Raw genomic sequence first — 23,607 nt, 5'->3', positions numbered from 1 at the left:
GGAAATGTATAAATATAGAAAGGTATAAAGAAATGAAAGTCATCCATAATCTCACCACCTTGAGATAGCTACTATCAACATTTTTATAGAAATCCTTCTATCATTTTTCCTTATGCACTTACAACATAGATTCTTATACATATATTATACATACATACTTTCAAGCAACTAGGAAGTTGTACTATCTGTATTAAGTCCTGCTTTTTTACATTGTGGGAACTAATGTGCTTTAGAACATTTAGATCTTCATCATAATTTAAAATTGTGGCTATTCTATTATTCACTTATGTGAATACACACACATGCATAATTTACTTGTCTATTTCCTTACAGATAGGTATCTACATTGTTTTATTTTCTTTTTCTATTCAGACAATTCTCCATACTTGTTTATTTCTTTTGACAAATATCCAGAAAGTCAAATGGTTCTCAAGGCCTTTTTTCCCTATTATGCCAAACTATTTATTAGAAGTCTGATACCTTTTTGAATTCCCTCCTGTAGCATATATGACTACCCATTTCATCATATCTCAGCACCATTTGGTACTAAATTAACAATATTTTAAATGTTTGCCACTCTAGTAGAGAGATACAGAATATCTTATTTTAATTTGCATTTATCTCATTATTAGTGATTTTTGAAAAATCTTTCCGTAAATGTTTGTTAGTATTTCTTATTTTGTGACTAGGTATTTATGTCTTTTTCCCCAGTTATTGTATTTATCCCTCCCTTATTGACTCATAAGGGCTTTTCGTATATAAAAGATACTAATAGTTCACATATTGTATAAATTGCAATTTTCCCCACTAGTTTTTTGTTTGTAATTTAGCCGTAGGTTATTTTTGGACAATCATTGTCTGAAATTGTTTTAGTAGATGTTTTTTAATATTAATTTTTATCTGAAATGTAATTGACATACGATATTATATTAGTTTCAGGGGTACATCATAGTGATTCGGCAGTCATTTACATTACAAAATGCTTACCACAATAAGTGTAGTTACTATCTGTCACCATACAGATTATTTGATAGAGTTGTAAATCTATATGTTTTTCTTGAGCCTTCATAATATCCTATATTTTTATAACCTTATTTAACATTTCACTAAGGGATTTCATTATATAGTGTTGCCCTCTAAAGTTTTTTTGTTTTAATATCTTTATTTATTATCAAATAAGACATGTTTGTGCTGGAAAGAATACATTTTTTTTAAGTCACATATAATTGGACTATCATACAGTGCATCAGAAAAAAATTTGCTCATTCACCTGTCAGCAATTTTTCTATGTGTGTATATTAGTTGGGGTAACATTTGCTGAAGAAACAATTAAAACCCCAAATTATAAATTAACGCAGGAAGAGGTTTATTTTTTAACCTCAGTCCAACACTGGTGCTCCTCATTGGTGGCCAGCTCATGGCTCTTCCATTCCCTAGGACTTTGGAATCCTCTGCATCTAGTGGGCAGGTGGAAGAAGAAGCATGGAGGAAGCATACCATTTTCTTACCTACCTCAGCCTACATCACTTCTGCCTGTATTCCATTGGTGAAAATAGTCATATGGTACCACCTAGATGCACTGGATGCTGGGAAATGTAGTCTCTGGCCAGGTAGCTGCCTTACAGTGAAAGCTTTTCACTCTGTAAAGAGGAGCATGAATATTTTTTGGACATTTAGCTGAGTCTGATACCATTTATTACATTATAATGTATATGATATATATTTTCTTTACAAAATAGAATCATTCTATTAAGAGTTTTGAGTTTTAGTTTTGTAAGCATTTCCCTGTCTTAACATAAGAGTTTTAATGTCTACATATTATTACTTGTATTGACATATCCTAATTCATTTTAACCATTTTTCTGTTATTCAGTTAAGTTTTTCTTGATTTTCATTATTATGAAGAGTGCTGCTATAAATGTCTTTGTGCATAAATCTTTAAGTATTCCTCTGATTATTTCCTCAGGGAAAATTCTTGGGATTTGAATTTGCTCAGTGTTAAGGCTGGTAATACATATTTCCAGATGGCCCTTCAGAAACATGGACTAATTTATACTCTTATCAGTAGTGTCTGAGGATTTTTATTTCCTGGACATTATATTGTTTTATATATATTCTTATTTCCTTGAGTTTCCTGGGTATTAGAGTTATTTCAGTTTTTGCCAGTTTGATGGTTGGAAACAGTATTGCATGGTTTTAATTTGCAAGCTTTACTTACTAATGGGTTTGATCATTTCTTCATGAGACCATCAGTAGTCTCTGGTGTATGTGTATTTTCATGCAGTATGTATTGTCATATGTCATAAATATTTTTAGCCTTTCCTTTCCTTCATTTTGCTTCATAATCTAATTTTTTTAGATTAAACCCTGCAGTTGGACCCGTCATGTGTGATATCACACCCACTGTGTCTGCTTGGTGAGCAGTAGTCCTGAGATTAATATCATTTAAAAGAGCAAAGCAAATTCTTTTTTCAGATCCGTCATAGGGTCTGAATGTTCTTAAGGTGAATTTTAGTTATCTGGGAGTGAAGGGGTTTAAAGTAGTCATCAAGAAAATGGACTTGACAAGGAGGATTGGGAGCACTGCTCCAAGTTGCCCACGGAGATAATGTGATCGACTTCTTTATCTTCTCAAGATACTTAAGAGAGGCAGGGAGACAGGCCGAGAGATGGTATCTGAGGACTCCATGGTCTTAGCTAAGCGAGTCACAGCAGGGTCTCAGGGGCCCTCCAGCTGTTTCTCATGTTAGATCTTATTAACAACACATGTAGTGGAGTGGCAGGGACCCAAACCAGGGGTCCGGGAGCTGAATTGTAGTCTCAACTCTGCTACTGACTGACTGTGACCCTGAGCAAGTCACCTGTACCCTAAGTCACCCTTAGTTTTGTGATCAGCAAAACTTGAGGGGTTGTTGTAGGTAGTGTTTTGGGCTTGTGAATCAAGGGCTGTGCAGTGGAGTTCTCCAAGAGGCCTTGTCTACGTTCACCACCTTCTCCCTGTGTCAGGTGGGTGGGCAGGGAGGTTACTCCCTTTGGTCTCCTGAGTGATTTATGAAAGAAATCAATCCAGTATATATCTGTTCCAGATATAATGTGATCTAAATGTGATATTCACCTAATAAGATTAGATGAATCTAATATGGTTTTCCTCTAAAACACAAATACTGCGCCACTTTTAATTGTAGTAGCCAAATTAAATTACTCATCCCAAATTAGATTTCCAGCAAACAATTTGAACATGAGCTCAGTACTGCAGGCTCTGAGTAATTTTTTAAGATATAAAATAAATCAGTGGCATACTAGTATTGTTCCTCTGGGCTCTTCAGTGGTTACCATAAAAGAGAATAGGTAAGCATCTGGAGGAGATGTGTGGAAGTGGAGCTGAGACACAAATTCGGATTCTTCAGCTTATCATTGAAGAGTTTTTTCTCCCCTTCCATCAGTCCCACCCTCACCTATCTTGGAAGACAGGAAGCAGATAAGGGCAGGCCCAGTAGTCACTTAAGTCTTTATTGCTAATGATCACCTTTCTTCTTTTTGTTCCTTGCGTGATCCCCTTAATGTCTTCACCCCCTCAGGAGGATACCAGGTAGGCAAGCAGCTCCCTGGATAGTTTATGGAGCCACAGGGATTTGGTGAGGGACTAGAGAGGTTCATAGCATTGCATTAGCCATATTTTCTCTCATTTAATACCAGGTGACAGATGAAGTGAAAACCAACCCAAACTGGCTTAAGCAAAAACAAGAAATGTTTTCACTTATGTGACTGAGCATTCCAGGAGTAGATCTGGCATTAGGTGAGGCTTTATCCAGTGCTCAAAGGAGATCCCCAAGACACAGTTTTTCTCCTTCAGTAGTGGTTCCTGTCTCAGGCATGATCTCCCCTTCTAGCCTGAAGATGGCCCATGGCTACTGGGCTGGCCTGGCTCCTTGTTCTCATCCAGTTCTACATCCAAAGGTGTAGAATTGAATTGAGTTGCCTGTGGTTAGCTTAATTTGGATTCTTTGCTTCCCTGAACCAGTACTATTTGGAGGGGAGGGGACAGATTGACTGGGAGATTCAGGGGGCTGTTGGAAAAGTAGAGAGAGTAGTGAAGCTGGGGAGGAACCTCCAAACCTCCATGATGTGTTATGGAGAGACTTCTCCTCTTCCAAGCACTTAGGTTCACAGTCTCTTATCTGAACTGTAATGACCCTGACATGTAGGTAGGACATGTGTTCATGGATGAGGTAGTGAAGCTCGCCATGGGATCAGCTTACCCAAGGCCTCGTCAGTGGTAGGGCTAGGACCAGACTGCGTGTCTTCTGAGCCTTTTCCTATGTCATGCCTTGTTTCTGCAGATCCCTCCCACCAGCCCCTGCTTCCCACCACCCCAACACTGACACAGAGTTCTTCATTAAATAGGCAACCAGTCAATAGTTGTTAACTTGTTATTGACTGACTGGTGTAACATCAGGCCAAATGTGGGCTTTCTGCTCATACTTTGTGAATATTATTATAGCAAAAACCAATGTGGTTGATTCTCAGTTATTAATTTTTAGATTGTCCCTGGTAATTCAGTTTATTTTTCCCTGAATTATGGGGTTTTTCTAACAGGATGGAGTTTGGATTGCTTGAGGATAGACATACAGAAAGGAGCCAGGAGTGGTGTGTGTGTGTGTGCAAGCATGTCCACAAACCTGCATTACAAAATTAAGTATGTTTCGGTTCCCCACCTCCTTAGCATGGACAGCTGAGATTAGACTTGATGTCTGTTTTTCCCTGTAAATGTAGCTTGCATTTGTGAAAGTCACTATTGGCAAGGTCCTCATTGGCTCAAACCAAAGACCTGTGCGTAGGTGTGCCATTTAGAAACTTTTTTAGTAATAACTATACATTTACACTTGCCAGTTTTGAGAAAAGTCACAGGTAACTATTGTCTTCTCTCTGTTTAGAACCACCCCCGGCCCCAAACTATTACTTTGTCCCAGGCTTTACTTCCACTTCCTCTGGGAAGCATTCCACAACTGGCACAGTTATCAACCTGTATCCTGTGATATACTAATTGTATCATACGTGTGGGTTTTATCTCCTTGATCATTTGGTTAACTCTTTGAGGCCAGTGCTTGGTCTGACCTCTTTCTTTTTCCTCTCCTCTCCTCCCTTCCTCTCCCCTCCCCCCATAGCACTGCCTCCATGCTAAAGTTAAGTGGGTGGGTGGTCACATGGTATCTGGTTCAGTGACTGGGGTAGATGCCCCACCCCACATGTCCCCACATCACTCCTGATGGTTCTGCAATTGCCTGGTTGCCTGTTGCTATTCCTCCAGTCCAGTTCTTGGCACATTTTAAGGGCAAAGTAAATACATGTTGACTAATGGAATGATTCTTGCCTTCTCCACAGCACCCCCACCCCTGACCCGTTTCACCACAGAGACTATCTTATCATTCTTTGTGTTCTTTGTAGTCCCTGTCAGTGTCTGCCACATAGTAAATGCTCAGTCAGTTCTTGTTGAGTGAGTAGATTCATTTCATGGATGGGGGAGAAGCCATCGGTGTCCTCTTGGGACCTGCCCTAGGGAGAAACAGATGGGAACTGAAGCTCTGAGAGGAAAGAGGGTGATGCAGACTGGGTGGGCATGGGTTCAAGACTTGGGCATGCCAACTCCTCCTGCTGCTTCTGATTTCCAAGTACAGACCAGGCATTTCCCCAGAGGCAGAGTGCTGTGTCCTCTTACCCCTCGGTGGAGGTGAGCTCAATGCCTGAGAAGCAGATGAGTAAAGGATAATGGCTGTGATTCTAGCTTTTATTTTAACAGCAATAAAGAATTTTCTCTTCTGCCTGAGCCCTCTCAAAAATCTTCCTGGTTGAGGTGAGGGGATGCAGCCTGGAGGGGCACGTGGTCACCCCACCCACCCACCCCTTGTTGACCTCTTCATCCTCCCCATTGCCCTGGGGATGAAGGGGGGTGGCAGATCCACAGAGGAGGGGAGGGCGAGGACCAAGGCGTCAGCAATCCCTGAGCATCCCTGAGTGGCATGGCCACAGCATGACCGACTCCTCCTGGTTTGCCCAGGGCTGTTCCAGTTTTAGGACTGAAAGTCCTGAGCCCCATAACACCTCTCACGTGCTGGCAAACCAGGCCGGTTGGTCACTTCAGATGTCACTTGCTCCCTTCCCTGCCCCAACAGGCTTGTTCTCAGTTCCTTTTCCCTTTGCAAAGTTCCTCATTTAGCCCTTTTCCTCCTCTCTTTCTCCTTTCTCCTTTTTCTCCTGCCCTAGCCACATACCCTGAGCCCTGCTTGCTTTTCGGCTCTGAGAGGCCATTCCAGACCAGTGTTCTGAATTGCTCTAGATTGCTCACAGTCCTTGGAGCTAGACGCAGGTAGAGGAGCTGTTTTCCCATCCTCTCTGGCTCCACTTGGCTCCTGAAATCAACTGGGACGTGAAAGCTCCTGTCACATAGAACTGGGACCCATCTGTGCTCGGGGGCAGCCTGGCCTCCCTGGGGGAGGCTCCAATTCGTGTGCTGTGCCTGGAAGGTGGGGCTGCTGTAGCTGTGCCTGCAGGGCCGAGGGGTGCCCACCTCCCTCGTCCAGGCCTAAGCCCTCAGCTCTTCTCTCCTTTCTCAGCGAGGCTTAGCTGCAGCCTGCCCGCTTCCCGAAGCCTCCTTGCCCACCCTTAACCTCTTTGTTCTCAGAGCTTTTATTACACATATAGTCAGTGCTGCTCTGCTAAGTGAGTCTGTTTTCTTCCGTGTTTCTCATGTGTTAGTCCTTCGTTGAAGGCAGACTTCTTATCTTGTTTCTTTCCTTCCACCTCACAGCACCTGGCCTTGTGCTGAGGCCCGCAGCTGGCCCTCACTCGATACATAATGGTGTTGACGGGGCCCCGGTGACTTGTGGGTGCCAGGGGACGTGGAAGTCAGCGGGTTGGTCCCTGTGAGCACCTGTATGCAGAACACGTTGGCAGCATGGAGGAGGAGGCAGGAAGAGAGACTGTGCCCTGAGCCAGGCCCAGGGGCTCTTGTGGAATTCGTTGATCCTGACCTTCTCTTTAACACTGGCTCGGGAGAATGAGGCTTTTTAAATGCGAAGTGAATTTTCAGTTGCAGAATACCTCACGTTATATATTAGGCTCACTTTACATTTTCTGGAACATTCGAATGTGATTTAAAAATAATCACAGAGGATTAAACAGTTTTGAGACTGTTCTAGAGAGACAGTAAAGTGGGTTTTGATTTTTATAGTTTTCCTTTTTTGATTCATTCCCTTTTTGGAGGAGTTCTGAAGGAGTTTCTGCTGAGGCTCAGGCCATGTAGACCTAATTCTGCTGTTTCTCTCAGCATCTCTGATCGATAGTGAAGATCCCACTCTAACCCACCACCAGGAAGGTGATAACTGTGAGCTGTCACCAGTCTTAACAACCTCTCACTTAGGTCTCCTGTAACCAGCTGCATGCTTCTGCTGTATGTGTGTGCTGGCGTGCATGCACAAGTGTGTTTTCTAATGGAGATAGCTTTAAAAACTTAGGAATCATACATGGGCTTTGTAAAACATTTAGAAGAAAGTTAAAACTGTCTTTACTCCTACTCCTTAGAAATAACCACAATGAACATTTTCATGAGTATCTTTCTAGAATTTTTTTTCCTGTGCACACACACATATGCTCTGACACACACAAAATAGTGTATTGACACAAATGGGATCATTTTATGTAAAACTTAAGGGCCTGCTTTTTTTTGCTTAACAGTATGTTATGGACATTTTCTCTATGTCTGTAAAGATTAATTTATTATTCATTCAGTAAATACTTCCTGAATGCCTGCCTGTGTCCACACTGTTCTGGGTGCCAGGGGTGTAGCATCAAACAAAAGACATCAAACTCCCTACCTATCATCTAGGTGGGGTCAGCAATAACGCATAATCACAATGCGTGGAAGGTTTAGAGGTGACGAGTGCTATGGAAGAAATGCGATAAGGAAGGCAAGTGGAAGTGAGGGGGCGAAGTGCATTTTGCAATTTTAAACAGGGTGGTCAGGAGAGAGGGAGGCCCCGGAACAAGCACAGGGGCTGTGATGTTTAACGAACAGCAGACACTGCTAGTGTGACTGTTGGAGGGCACACACTGTCCTAGCCTCAGAAGCTCTGGGTAGGAGCAACCCAGATCCCTTGTGGTAGGAAATACAGACTTGAGCATCCGTGCATTGTCCCATTTTGGCCATTAACAACAATAATGACCACCATGTATGACATGCAGCAGTTTCCAAAGCAGCTTTTTATCTATTATCCTGGCCCTGTGTCTTTTTATCTATCGTCCTGGCCCTGTGTTTACTAGCTGCAAGGTTTCAGACAAATAACCCACCCTTGCTGGGCTTCAGCTTCCTCATTTATGAGCTACGAGGCCTCTTGTACAGTTTAGATGAGCTGATCCAAGTGCATAGGGCAGTGTAGTGAGAGCTGTTACCAGGAAGTTCAACTGTTACTAAGACTGCCTTTCATTTATTACTTGGGACCGTCCTGCGAGGGGGACGTTAATGCTCAGTTCAGAGATGAGAAGGCTGTGGCTTGAGGAGGTTGCCAGCGCTAGTTAACAAGTTCAGAGCACTATGGGTGGTGGAGCAGCGGCTCAAACCCCAGGCTTCGCACTCCAGGCCCAGTTCAGTCCACGCGAGCCTGGACTTCTGCCAGGTGGGTGCAGCTGCGCCTGTGTCAGGCCCAGGAGACATGGCCACAAATCCTGTTCAGTGCCTTCCCAGTTGCTCTGGAGCCTCCTCAGAAGAGAAGCAGCCCTCGGGGCGCTGGTGGCAGGGTTGGCCCAGGCAGGAGGAAGGAAGGATATGCAGCTTCCACAGGGAAGAACTGAGGCTGAAACTGCACGGCTTCCCTGTGAACTTGGTGTCAGTGCATCTTCCTCTTCTCCCGTCACCGCAGACCCCAACTTGTAAGGGTCCCTCTTACAGGCTCAAAGAGGAACATGATAATTAGTGACTTTGTAGGTTTAAATTTCTGACTTTGAGAAATACCCTTATCCTTGTGTCTGCAATAGATTGGTGAAAAACAAGGCCACATATACAAGGAAACCACATAACATTACTACTTGCTTTCTTCTAGACGGTCTCCCGGCAGCAGCCTCCCAGCTCACCCAATCTTAACGGGCCCTCATGCACGTAGGGTCCATAGACCCTATTCTCAGGACAACACACTTTAAAGGACCTGTGGGACTGAACCGAGTGGGGGGACTAGCATCTAGAGTCATTTCTACTCTAAGGTCAGCACATCCACTCCGCCCCAGGGCACGAGGACAGCTCGAGCTGCAGCACATATACCTCCTGTCTGATTCTCTGAAATGGAACGTGAAGTGTGTTGCCGTGGAAACCATAATATAAATGGTGGCTCCGGGTAGTTAAAATAGCACTGTGAGTTTCATATTCCAGGTACATTATGAGTTCAGAAGGCTTTTGTACACTGGCCTGCGAGTCTAACCATCATTTTAAATCCAGTTTCTGTGGCTACATGCTGTCAGGATTCTAAAGAAATCACTCTTAAGCAAATATTTAGAGAAAGTTGTTTATAACAGGGAAATTGGCAGTCGGTAATTTATACTGTATTTTCTTAGCGTCTGGTGGGGTTTCTCATCACCCAGGACTCCAGATGGAGTGTAAGCGACTGGGAAGCCCTATGGCGGATGGATGGAGTTGTGGCCCAACAGTAGTACACTCAGAACAGCGTCAGGGCGTTGGTGTGAGTCTCACAGAGTAGCAAACCCACCAAGAGCCAAGTAACTGGCATGGGGAGCCTGGGTACTGTGCCACGGCGGGGCTTGGATGTTCATATAATACAGGACTCCAACTTTAGACCAAGCCCAGTGAATAACAGATGAAGAAACTGGGCCTGGACCAGAGAAGCTTTGGGAGGAATGTAGTAACTATGTTCGTTATTTGAAGCAACATCATATGGTCCCCAGAAAGAGACTGATAAGAGAGATGTTTCAATAATTAAAGAAAGGTGTTTAACAGCCCAAACTCTTAAAGAGAGGAAGAGTTGCTGTAAGAGACAGTGAGTTCTCCATCATTAGAGGTGTGCAAAGACAGGTTCCCTGGCTGCTTTTGGAGGATACTATAGAGACTGAAGCTCTGGGTGAGTCATTAGACTAGACTTCAGAGGTCTTTGCTAGCCTAGAGCATCTGTGATTCTAAGGCATGGATGGGAAATAAATTTAATTTTTCTGGATCCCCTATTCAGGAGATTTATAGTGGCTGCCTGGAGCAAAGGTGAGGAGGATTTGGGGCTGGCAAGGTCTGGGCTAAGCAAGTAGGAGCTCCTCAATCAGTTATCAGTGTCTGCCATGAGTCGGGGGTGACAGGGAGGACAGAAGTGGGAGCAGGTTGCAGGATACCCCATATTAGCCATCTCTTGTCCAGTGATGGTTGTCTAGTGGTGAGCTTTGATGCAGATCAAGCAGAAGTGGGGTGACCAACCATCCTGGTTTGCTCAGGATTAAGGGAGTTGCCAGGACCTAGACTTACAGTTTTAAAAGCAAGACAATCCCAGGAAAACCAGGATGAACTGATCACCCTAAGCAAGAGGGATAGTCATCAGCAACCCTGCATATTGGGCTTCCACTTCTACTCATGGTATGCCATGAGCATCTTCATCTCCTCAGAATGCAAGTGTGGGGCTCTGCCCTCAGTAGGAGCCTGGTAGACACAGGCACAACACATGAGTTGGATGCAGTTCCTGGGAAGTGGTTGCAATATCCTTGCAATTTATTAATTTGTTTAATTAATTAAAATGACTTCGCTAATTATATATACAGGAGATTGCACATTTCATTAAGCTTAGCAGATGGCTCCACTAATAATTACCAAAGCCTGGTGTTGCAGGAGGAAGAGCTGTTGGCATATGAATTGATGTCGAACATTTAAATGCCATCCTTCCTACAAATCAAGTTGAAACTCCTCTCCCCATTGAGTCCAAGACAGATTGAGGAACACACTTTTAGTTTTCTTCTGGTAGTGCCAGTAGGTTGTGGTAACTCGCTCTTTGTGACAGGTGATTGTTTTCTTGATGAAGCAGCTGGAGCAGTGTGGGCTCCATGGCCTGAGAAGGGGAGCCGTGTCAGTGTTAGTCCTGGGGCCTCAGCACCATTCAGACAGCTAACTTGCCAAATTGTGACAGTGATGCAGACCTACCAGAAAAATAGCAGGTGTCTCGTTGCTGAAGGGAATGTGCCTTCCTCCACTGTGTTGTCCAGACCTTGCCCTGTCCTCAACTCCTGCAATCCCCGGGGCCTTATATCTGAGGCAGACCCACAGACACACCACAGAATGAAATCCCCGAACAATGAACACATAGACTGGGCAGTACCTGTATTTAAGTGACTCAGTGTCACAGAGGTGAGTGAGTATATTTCTAGAGTGTTCTCAGTACGATGATAAGGATAATAATTATCGGTAATTGACCAGTACTGAGCATCAGCCCCTCTGGGCCAAAAATGTCCTGCTATGTGTAATCCTTGAAATAACCCTGCAGGGCAGGTGTTAATTTACAGATGAGAAAACGGAGGCTTAGAGAAGTTAAGTAATATGCCTGGAGTCACAGCTAGCTGGATTCACACCCAGAACTTTCTGTCTGTCAAGCTGCCTGTTCTTTCCACTCAAGGCTCTGCTGGTAAATGATCTGGGGTCATGAAAGTCCCACACCCAAATCTGGAAGCATGTGTGAGGAAGCCACCAGGTTGGGCTCACCCTGCCTGTGGGTGACCACTTGGGAGCCAGTCACCACCTCTGGGCTGGCTCTCCACACCTTATAGCTGGCGGGGCCTTGGAGTAACTGGCACTGAACAGTTTCCCAGCACCCCTAGCCAAGTGCTGAGTGTATAAAGATTGCCCTCAAAAAAACAGTCAGGTAGATGTGTTACGGAGGAGTGAGGTTCTGGACAAAGAAAGTTCCAGAAAGAAAGAAAGAAAATCATTTCAGGAGAATCTTCAGAATGTTAATTTAATGTGATCTGATAAGAAAGTTTTCTTTTTTTGCTCATATTCATGGTTGGGAAGAGGGAACCTTCTGAAGCTTCATGTGTGGTATGTGAAGAAGAAATAAAGCTAGGAAAGGGGGGGGAAATGCCACTTATAAAAGAACAAATAGATCAGTCCATGCACTGATGAATATATGTTGAACGTGGTGTCAGTATTCCTGTTTGGGCAAATTGAGCACTGCAGTCATGAATGTTCAGCCTTCTGTGATGGCCTGGTGAACTTCCATCCCTCTCATGGTCTGCCTGCCTGCCCCAGGGTAATCTTGGGGTACTTGTCCATCCTTGAAGCTTTCACTCCACACTCCTTATGAGCTAGAGCAGGAATAGGGTGGTGTGTCTGAGTCACAAAAAATTGTGACTCATTCTTGAAATGAGGGAGCCCTGTAAATGTGACTAATATCTGTAGCATGTACAGGTAAGAAGTGGCTGTTTGGTTGTGACTGGCAACTACCGTGTAATTTCTAATTCTGACTTGGTTGCTGTTGTTTGGGGATGGGATCAGACTTGGCCCTAGGGTGGGTGCAGTGTGGAAGGATACGGTGCCATTTGGACACAGTTCCTGCCTTTGAGCACTTCACAACCTGAAGGAGGCAGGGGCATGTCGATAGCTGCAGACAACGTGTCAGTTTGAACATATGTTAAGTGGTAAACTGAAAGATGGAAATCTTAAACTTAATCAAGATTAAAACATGTTTTTTTCTAATCATTGTATCCAGTTCTGGAGGGAGGCTCCAGGGCCCAGCCAGGTAGTGTCTGGATTGCATCGGTCTACCCCGAGCAGAGCACAGGGCTAATTCTTAAATTGTGTTTAAATGTTTGCACATCTGTTCTCAGGAGTAGTTAGTTACTTGTTCAAGGCCTTCTGTCTTTTTGTTGATGGGTCTGCCTGAATGAGTTGGCTGAGTCTTTGATACCTGCTATGAAATTCAAGATTTGTTAAATATAAACGCACTTCAGAAATATCCTTAGGTAACTTTTATTAGTTTACAATGATAATCCAAGAAATAAAGAGACATAAGAATGGAATTTGCTCTTTATTCCTCAGGCTTTGGGTAAAACTTGTAGCTCTGCTAAAGTTTCCAGAGATAAGGGGAGGTAACAATCAAGGATGGACGTTCAAAGTCAACATTTTGGACATGGGAGCTGTGCCTCTGACCCTCTGCCACATGAGTTGCGGGTGGAGGATGTGAATATGAAAAAAGTGAAGAAAATTGAAGCAGTCTGGAGATAGAAAAACTAGATGGAAATTGTAAATAGCAAGGAGGTGAAGCAAACAGCAGGAGAGGAGTTGAAGATAGGAAAGGACCATGGGCACGCTTTTGGCTTGAAGTAACAGAAAAGCAAATGAATTCGTGGCCTGACTAATAATACATTTTCTCATAGAACAGGATGTTTGGGTGGCAGCGGTGGGGATCTGGTGTTGGTCTGGCAGTCCCCAGCACTGACATCAAGGATGGGAGTTTTTCAGCCTTTCTGCTGTGCCCTCCTTACTGGTTTGGCTTTTTGACCTTATTCTTCTGGTTTCGTCTGTCCCATGTGGACGATGTGATCATGTGGTCACCCTGGCTACCAGGGAGGCTGATGAAGGGATGATTTCGCTCCTACAGCCTTGGTAAGGGAGGTGGGCAAGGGGGCTTAGGAGTGGCTGGTGGGTTATCGGGCCAACCAGTGGGCATAGACCAGTTATGAAAAAAAGTAAAAACAAATATACATTGAATGATCACCACAAGAAAACCAGATGCTGCAGGGTTTCCTAAGTGTTGCCTGTGAATGGAATCCCGCGGAGGAATCCGGGTGTTCCAGGGCGGAAGGGCCTCTTTTAGGCCCCATTCCAGCAATGGGGCTGATCAATCACTGTCAAAGTCTGCGGGTGCCATCGCCTGCTGGATTCAAGGGAAGCCATCTCAGATCCTGCCAGGCGGCCATGGCGGAGGAAGGGAGGAGGGCAGCGCCACTGTACATCTACCTTTGCTCCAGTTTCTAGCCCATAAGCTTCAGAAGCAACGTTGCTGCTTTTCAGACATTAATAATAGAGCCCTTATTAATTTTTTTGTAAATTCCATTTTAAGGAACAAATGCATTTAATTTAGGACACTTGGCTTCTAGTAGTCGCTCAAAGTCGGATACACCTTTAGTGCCATTTTGAATTTCACACCTCCTGTGTGTGTGTGTGTGTGTGTGACGCACACTCGTACCCTCAAGTCACATACCTGCGGCCCAGATCACTTTTTCTCCTCATTGCCTCACAGAATCCCCGCCTCATCAGTTCCCCTGCCCCCAATCTCTCTTCTTCCTCTTCCCTGTGTCTGCCATATGGCAATCCTCCTTTCCCACGGTGCTCAGTGGAGGCCAGCTCTGATGTGCAGCTCTTGCTGCTTTGGGTCATTTGGTTATCGTTTGGGGTCCCGCCACTTCCTCACAGCAATAAGACCGAGGCCTTTGATCCAAAAAATGTAAGCTGGCTGATTTAAATGCAATTCCTGCTCTTCCTCTGATCAATCCTCTGGAGCAGCGCTTCTCAGACTGTCCTGTGCATGCAGATCACCTGGGGACCTTCTTAAAATGCAGGTTCTGGTTGAGGAGGCCTGGGTGGGGCCTGAGACTACCTTCCTAATCAGCTCCCAGGTGATGCAATGCTACTGGTCCAGGCAGCAGAATCTTAACCCTCAAGCCTGGGGAACTTTTAATAAATGCTAGTGTTGGGGCCTCACCCCAGATCAATTACATCAGAATCTCTGGTTGGTGGGGCCTGAGCATCCGTCTGTTTTAAGTGATTTAAAAATGCACCTGGGTTGAGAATGAGTGATCTGGGACTTTCCCACCTCTGTGCCTCTACTTACGCTGTTCCTCCTACTGACAACCTTTCCCATTTACACTTGTGACAGTTCTGTACGTCCTTCAGGGTTCAGCTCAGAGGCCATGTCTCCCTGAAGCCATTCTCAGTCCCCACCACGATGTCACTGTCCCTTTCCACTGCGCTCTCACATCACGTGCACCTGTCTTTGCACTTTCTGCCTCACAATATAGATGGTCTGAGCACGGTAGACTAGGCCATCCTGGGAGGCTTCACCAAGTCTGTGGTATGTGAGTGGCAGAACTGCGGTTTGACCCCAGGCTACTGGCCACCCAGTCTGGCGTGCTGTGAATTTGCCCTGAGCCATACAAGCCACTGTCGCCTCAGGTGTCAGTTCTTAGCCAGGTGCTGGGGGCAAGGCTCTGATAAGATGATGATTTTTATTTGTCCCTCTCAGTCCTGTGCAGCTGCAGTGGGAACCCCAAAGAGGCTCAGGAGACGCAGAGCTTAGAGTGGGGAAGGGAGGTGATGATCCCTCCTTTGGGATAATCTTTCTTGCACACGATGGCTCGTTGACTCAGTGCATCTCCAGTAGGTGGAATAGGCAAGGCAGCCTGCAGAAGTGACATTTTCTGGCAAAGGTGGGGAGGTATTGAAACAGACTCTAGGGCCCCAGACTCTACCAGACCTTAGAGACTATGGAAGGTGGAGCAGGGAGCTGCTCCGGGGACCTCTCAGGACCTGGGAATAGGGCCAGATAATCAGGGCCAGTGGTAAATGGCAGGTTAGCCGGGCAGCACAGAGAGAATGGGAATGTGCTGCCTCTTTGGCTCCTGCTTCTTTCTTCCTCATCAGCTGCCCTCTTCTGTGTTTTTATATTCATTCACTTCTTGTCCTCGTTCGTTGATTTAAATGCGTATTGCATCCTGACTCTGTTAGCACTGGGGATATTGCAGTGCAGATCAGGCCCTTATGGGGATTAGGCCTACACTGTCCAATAAAGCAGCCACAAGTAACATGCAGATATTCAAATTTAAATTAATTAAAATGAGGTGAAATCTAAAATTCAGTCCCCCAGCCACCTAGCCAGATTTCAAGTGCTCTACAGCCACATGTAACACTGGCTGCCGTATCAGACAGCACAAACATAAAATAGTTCCACTGTCGCCGAAAGTTTTATTAGATGGCTCTGGCTTAGTCTCTCCAGGGAGAGACGCACTTATTAAGTAAACAGACAAGCAATAATGTGGAGCCATGGCAAGTGATAGGAAGACAAAGTGGAGGGAACCATGGTAGTGAATAATGGGAGCTGGGCCGAGCTGGGGGGAGCCACAGGTTCCCTGAGGAAGTGGTGGCTGAGCTGGAGTTGAAGCAGGTGGGTAACCAGGTTGGCAAGGAAGCTGGGGAGGAGAGTAGAAGAGAGCCCCAGGGCTGATGCACATGGAAGCGCCTACACACAGCCCATCACTAAATGGCCTTCAGTAAATGGCACATCCTGTGCACATGCGTGTTGATCGTTTAACCCAGAACTGTGGAAGCACAGGCCCTGGCTGTCCCTGGTGAGCACAGACTCTGGATCCCCATTGCCTGGGTTCAAATCTGCTTACTTAAACTCTTAGTCTCTTAGTTTCCTCATCTGTGAATTGGGCAAAATCATATGCACACGATTCTTGTGAGGATTAAATGAATTAATCCTTATAAAGCACCAGGAGTGCCCGGCGCACCAGAAGTGCTATTAAGTGCTGGCTGTTTTTATCGTTGTTGCCAGTGCCCCTGACTTTTCAGCAGGGGGATGCCCCACCTTGAGCTACTTACAGATTCAAGGAGTACCTGGTGCTAGTCCCCAGCACCTGGGAGCAGGGCCTCTCGGGTCTTGGCTCCTACTGTCCCGTGAGCCCAGAGTTCTGGCCCCTGGTGCCCCCGCCCCACCCTGCCAAATTCTGTCCTCTCTGCGTTTAATCCTCCCAGCTGCCCCCGTAAGCTTGCGGAAGTCACAGCAGTTGTAGCCATTTCTGTGGCCTGTGTGCCACACAGCCTAATCGCAATCCAGCAGGGTCAGTCCTGACACTACTGTATCAGAGTCACATCACTGTGAATGTTAGTGCTCCACAGGGGTGGAAGCATCTCACCAGTGGCGGAGCTGAGTGTGCTAGGTCTTCCATCAGACCTGAACCCCGGGGCCCATTCCTGTCCCCCACGATGCATCACCGAGGTGCACATGGGGTGTCTGGAGGCTCTACTGCTACCACAGCTGCACTGATCACACAGCTTTGAAACACCAGAGGGAGCATCCCATCCCCACTGGTTCCAGCACCACTGGGCCTGTGCTGTGTGATCGCCCCCACCTGGGTGGGGTCTCTGAGCCTAATTCCCCTTTCCCACTAGGGAGGTGAGGCCGTAGGCAGAGCCATGATGTTCTCTGCTGGCCCTTATCTCAGGTCTGTCCTGCTGCCAGCTCAGAAGCAGCTATTTTCAACAGAAAGTGACCGCTCTAAGTTGTCACAGCTACATAGAGCATTTGCGGTATAGGATCAGTTCCCTGAGATTGGTCTCTGACTAAATCCGAACATGACCATGACTTCCATCCAACCAATTCTTCTTGTAGTGAGATCTGATACATGAGACTGGCCTGTGTAATATTGCTAGGTGGTAGAATTGTTGAGAATATTAGCACTGGGACTTGCGTTTCTTTAAAATGTGACAGAGGATAGGAACGGTGGAAGTCACTGAGGGGCCTGAGGGGCCCAGTGTCCTGGAAGGGGGGAGTATCGACTGCAGACAGAGCTCCTGGGCCTCCCATCCTAAGCTTGCCAGAACCCATCATGGCTCAGCTGCCTTCACATCACTGGGTCCCACCTGCCTTCCCGAAGCTGTCTTTGTTTAGTTTTATTTTTAGATTTCCACATTTATCCCTTTGGGGCTTTTTGGCTGGTATATAACACATACACACCACACCTTCGTGTGTATGTATATGTACACCCCTCTGAGTGGGTATATGCGCATGTACTTATCCATCTCCCTTTGAGCTATGTGTCTCTATAACTGTTTTGTTTGTTTGTTTAATGGCCCCCAGCTAAAAGCCCACCTAGGACTGCCAACCTAAAAGGAAAAATCTCTGCGTATCCTTGAAATTTTCCATTCCTTAATGGCTAGGAGGTGGTTGGATGTGGCCGTTGGGATTCGTCACTGTCCTTGGCGTTGGTGTCTCTGCATCCGTTGGTGGGTGTCTGGGGCAATTTCCTCTTCACGTTAAGTAAGCCCTAGAGGGGGCCCGTGTGGCCCTTGGAAGCTCCTGTACTTTCCTCCCACGGAGGCTGAAGTCAGTAACAGGGCCCCCTTTGGATCTTGTGGTTATTTTCGGTCCCTTGTGCCAGTTGGGATGGGGAGGTCCCTTTACTTCACAGTGGCGGGAACTCTGCGTCCTCGCTCAGGGACTCAGGTCAGTCCTTGGGTGTGAGGGGAAGCTGCCGGCTCGGGTGCGGCTGCCAGGATCCTGCACCGCCACGTTGGCACAGTGAGCACCAGCGGGGAAGGAGCTTAAGTAACCAGCAGGTCAGGTGCCTGATAGAACATTACAAGACCTTTGGAAAACATCCTCTCAGACACCTGATTCACTTCTCACAAAGAGGGTGGTAATTTGCTCATGTAAGTAAGGCCGTAAGTATTGACTACAGTTGTGAGCTCCCCAACACGTTGCTTGAACCCGGCTCCCCAGTTGATGTGAAATACAAGATAAAAGAGGTAAAATAAACTTACGAAAACTAAGGCATATTTTCCTTTACACGTGACTTTAATCAGGAACCATCTAGTTCACACCAGCCTGCTCAGGGTTGGTCATTATTTAGGAACAAGTGCTTAACTGAAGAGTACATGCTTTTGTGCTGGGCTCTTGGAGATTGGTTCATACTGCTGGCTCACATACCCAACTTTTGAACTGACCTCCAACCCCGTACACACTATGACAGGAAAATAAGTAACTGACTGTCTTTAAGAAGCCAGTGCAGGAAGTCTCCCTCAGACATGTCCTAAGTAACTGTGAGAGCCCTTTGAGCACATTTACAGAGGTCAAGGTCACAGTTCACAGTGGTGGGGAGGCCTAGAAAAGCAGGAACAGGAGTTGTCTCCTTGCCTTTAGACCGACTGCCCCACCCCTCGCAGAGCTGAGACTGTTGCCTGACTAAATGGCTGAGGAGAGATGCTCCTACCCCCAACCCCGAGCCAGCTGAGGTCTCTCTCCCTTTCAGTATGGCCTGCCGCCGAGGAGGGAAGGTGGCTTTGCTGTGAGCTTTACCTATCTAAGAAGAGCCTTGACTTTCCAAGGGAATCCTGTAATGGACAGTCTGTTTTCTGAGCTGTTGTTCTAGCTTTCTGTAGAGATCTGAGGAAAATTCGGAGTGCGCAAAGCTTTCTTGGACTCCACTCCCCCTCACCCTGTCCCTCATTGGGCCTCTCCTTGGCAAGGATGTCAGACCTGGTTTAGGACATTTCCTGACTTTTCAGGAAAAGAATGGCCAATGACACATACTTTATTTCCCTGGAAACAGCTTCTCCGTTCCTAACTCTTTGGCGAGCTCAAGGGAAGGGGAGGCTGAGGGCAACAGGGACTGTCCACATGGCTTGTGAAGGCTGGGGGTGCCACCTGCCCCTGGCAGCCTTGCTAGTCTGTCTTTACTTGGGATTCAGAGTGGTCCAGAGTAGAGGGCTGGGCCGAATGGCAGCCAGCACCCAGCCCACGCCCCCACAGAAGTGTGGGGCTTCCTGCTTCCTGAGGAGACCAGACTGTACCTACCCCAAGCTCCGAATGCCTTCCTCTTCCCTGCTCAGGGATCTATGGCACCCCATGGCCCTTCATTCTCGTGTCTGTGCCTTTGCCCCTTGACTTAGTGGTTAGCAGCTGGGGAGCTTTTTGGGGTGATGCACAGGAACTGGCCACTACTCAGAGTGACCTGTTTGTCATTTAGGAATCTGGAGAAGGAATCTTCAGTCTCCTACCTGCAAGGTGCATGCAGGTGGGAGGGAAGGAGGGAGTAAATGAGAGAGAGCGCATGTGTGGGTCAATCTCCTGTTTTCTGGCTTCCATTAGGTCCCATTTTCAGCCTCATGTCACTCTCGTGGCTTCCTTGCTGCTTCACTCTGGACATTGCAGAGCTCAGCACACCCATCTTGTCCACATCCCTCTCTGAACGCTCTGTCCTGCTGGCTTAGTTACACCACCTGTCCATGTGCCATCTTCCTGTAACTTGTTGCTAATGAACTCTTTCTGGTTCTTTTCAATGTTGTAAGTTTATACAATTTAAACAATTTCCTTTACTATCATTTTAGTGGAGTCTCAGAAGGAAAGGGGATAACCACATGTTTTCAGCCCACCATTTTTTAACCAGAAGGCTTGCACATCATTTAGAACAACCTATGGTATTCCATCCTGTGTGTGTACCTCCTATTTACCCAGTCTCTCATTTTGCACATTTGTATTTTGACCCCTTGCCACATCCCCAAGGAAAACAGCACATGAGCATGCTTGTAGCTAAATCGTTAGGCATATACATGATGATTTCCTAAGGGTGAATTTGTGGGTCAAAAGTTACATAGAACTTTAAGATGTTCCTGGCACATTGCTAGATTGCTTTTCATAAATGTGATATTAATTTGCATTCCCACTAGCATATGAATGTGTCTGCTTCTCCACACTCTTGTCAATACTGGCTGTGTTTAAATATGCATTTTTGTGTATATAATGTGAACATTCTGCAGGATAGATTCCTGGGTCAGAGTGGCCCATTAATAAGAAACCCACTTTCTTGCTGATTCTTAAGCCCTCTTTATATATCAAGGATATTAATATGCATATGGAAAATTATTTTTGTATTTTGTTGACATTTAATTTTGTTTACTCTTTTTGTTTGTTTACACATATAACTGATAAGTTTTAAACAGTGGAATTTTATCAGTCTTCTGCCATTGTGGTATGCTTCCAGAATTACCTGAACCTTGGGCTTCCTAGGTTTCCTTTATTTCTTCGTTTGCTGGCCTGAGTGATGGATGGGCTTGGTGCAAATGTGAATGTGACTGAATTCCAGGTATGGTTCTCATTTCCATCAGAAAGAGGGAAGGGCTACCATTGACAGTTCTTCTGGAGCTGCTTAGCCATGATGGGAGTGGGGAATTGGTCCTGGGGAAGAGGTAGCCCCAACCTGCAACTCAACGTTATTGACCTGGGCTACCATTGGCCTGAGTGTTCCAGAACCCGCCGCACACTGGGGTGATCCAGAGGCAGAAGGTGAATGTCATGAGGGGTGTGGACGTGCATGGCTGCTAATCTCAATAAGACCCTCCTACTCCCAATAAGACCACTAACCAGTGGCCTCAGGGGGCAGTGTTGCCCAGTAGAGTCTCTTAAAAGGAGGGATTGTTCCTGCCGGTATCTATTCTGATTGACTGAGCCAGAAAGGAGGTCAGGACTAGACAAGTGGGACCAGAGTTTTAAAGACCACATGACTTGGTTCAACTCAGGCTTCCCGTAATAATACCCTCAAACAACCTCAAATGACACAGGACAGTGTTGTTTCAATGTGATGGCTTAGCCTTCCAATCCGTGTTTCTCCCCAGTGCTTACTGTATTGACTTGCCTCCTTCCTCTTCATTTACCAGATTTACTCCTGTGAGGCCTGCTCGGGGAGGAGGCCTGCTGGGGGTGGATGATGGTAAATCGCTCTCAGCAGCTGTTGGTGAGCATAAGCCGGGGACTTCCAGGATCAAGGTGGCTTGGAGCCTCATTTTCCCCAGCCATGGGCTAGAAACAAGATCTGTTTTAGAAATGTGTGAACAGTGCTGATGGGATTTTTTCACTTTCAGTAAAGCAGGTCCTTCTGACCTGTTTGAGATACTTTGACCAAACCTTCAGAATGGCCTTTAGGACTCTGCTTACTGTGCGGTGGCTATTCAGGTGGATGGTTCCACATTTCCTCCTAAATATTAGGGATAGTAATTGGGACATGACACCCATAATAAGGGGGCTTGTGATGATTAACAAAACCGCTACTTCCTTTTGCTTCTCAGGCACACCAAGTTCACTCCCACCTCCAAATCTCTGCCCTCGTGTACCTCCCACCTGCCCTGCCCGGATCCTGCAGGGCTGACTCCTTGTCTTCACTTAGTTCTTGCTCCAATGTCCCATCCTCAGAGAGGCTCCCCCACAACCCTAGTTACGGTAGGTCCCTCCTTCTCATTGTGCCATTCTCTGGCGTATTACCTTATTCTCTTTTCTTTATAGCAGTTACAGCATCAACAATAGAGTAACAGCTAATATTAAAGAGTACCAGCCACATACCCTGTGGTAGTGTAAAATCTTTGCATGTATGAGTGCATTTGATCCTCACGTTAACCCTCTGAGAAGAATATTGCTTTTCCCATATTACAGATAAAGAAATCAAGTCCTGAGAGAGGTTAATGGAGTACTTTGGCACCGGGCATCCTCTACTCAGTAACATTTATCGCGCACTTACATGGACCAGGACCAGGCTCTGTGCTAGGACCTGGGGCTATCAAAACTGAGTAAGTCACCGTCCTGGCATTCAAGTAATTGGGAGACCAGTGTTCCAGACTTGGCTAGGTCCATGACTCCTCCCTGAGACCCTAGGGCAAGTTGCTTACACAGGTCTTTGTAGTCTAATTTTTCCCATCTGTATAAAGAGAATAAAGGAACCTGCCTCAGGAACTCCTGTAGGTTCTTGGAGATTTGTTGGTGAAATCACTGTGGGACATGCACAGGGCAGCACAGATGCATTAGACATGTCAGTCACTGGGCATCCTCACTCTGAGACGAGAAGACAGCAAACATTCTCTTTTCCTACCTGGATAAAGGAAAGGCAGAGAATTAGCCCCCACTCATCCCTGTCCTGGTGGTATTTAAGCTCTTATCAGATTCCACTCCCTTCTTTTACTTGTATGCATTTTATAGTATCAAGGATTCTTAAGTGTGTCAAAGATTCTAGCCAGAATCTCAAAATCATTTTTTAGCACGCTGATGTAAGAGATGCTGTGCTTATATAACTGGTCAATAGGATTATGGTATTTAGGGCGGCAGTCTGTATTTGAATGTGATTCGAAGTGGTGAGTTTTATTGTCCAGAGACCCAAAAGTCCCTTGCCTGGTAATGGCACTTTTTGAAGGAAGTTGTTCGTATTCATCGTTAGGCTACCAGCCTTTTTAATTCCAACAGCTGGTGTTATTCTGGAACATAACGCAAGAGCACTGTTTTGCTTTCTGTGTTTTTTGCCAAGACCATTAGTTAAAAACAAGCCGATGGTAATAAATGAGCTGTTGATATGTGGTGGGGAAACAACCCTGTGGAAAGGGATTCTTGCTCCTTGTCTTCCACCTCAGATGGACTAAAAAGAATGAAATGACCAAAACTTGAAAGTAAAGTAAGCCAGCGTGTCTGACCCCGTCCTCCTAAGCAGTGTATAAGAGGGCCCTTTGGTCTCTGGTTCTTGCCCTGGGCCCCACCCACCTTTCTATCATTCGTGGTTTGCTTCCTGTGTCTAATTTGTTGCACAGTCTGTTAATAACCAAACATGCCCTCACAAGCTGGGGAATATTTGCAGAGTGATAAAGCAATTATGTTATAATCTCCCATTTTCCAACAGAGATGGGCATCAGCCGGGTATACTCTGGGAAGCATCCCGGTGCCAGATCCTGTTGATTCTGCTGTTTCATTTGTTTGCCCTATTACCATTCTAATGCAAGTCCCTGTCACCCCATCCAACCCCTGTTCATCTATCCACGCAACCATGCAA

General features: G+C 45.9%; 1 protein-coding gene across 17 annotated transcripts in view; it reads left to right on the top strand.

The window, feature by feature from the left end:
- Positions 1-23,607, top strand: part of TRERF1 (transcriptional regulating factor 1) — a 186,146-nt gene that overhangs the window by 87,582 nt on the left and 74,957 nt on the right. The window contains exon 1 of one of the 17 annotated variants that reach the window (XM_036907226.2): positions 21,797-22,363. The exons of the other annotated variants lie outside the window; for them this stretch is intronic. The gene's annotated coding sequence lies outside the window, so the exon portion shown is untranslated. Of the gene's footprint in view, positions 1-21,796; positions 22,364-23,607 lie in introns of those variants that run through there. 17 annotated transcript variants of the gene reach the window in all.

This window comes from Manis pentadactyla, chromosome 16 (genome assembly GCF_030020395.1).
Source record: "Manis pentadactyla isolate mManPen7 chromosome 16, mManPen7.hap1, whole genome shotgun sequence".
Lineage (NCBI taxonomy): Eukaryota > Metazoa > Chordata > Mammalia > Pholidota > Manidae > Manis > Manis pentadactyla.
This window is presented reverse-complemented; position numbering and strand designations above follow the sequence as displayed.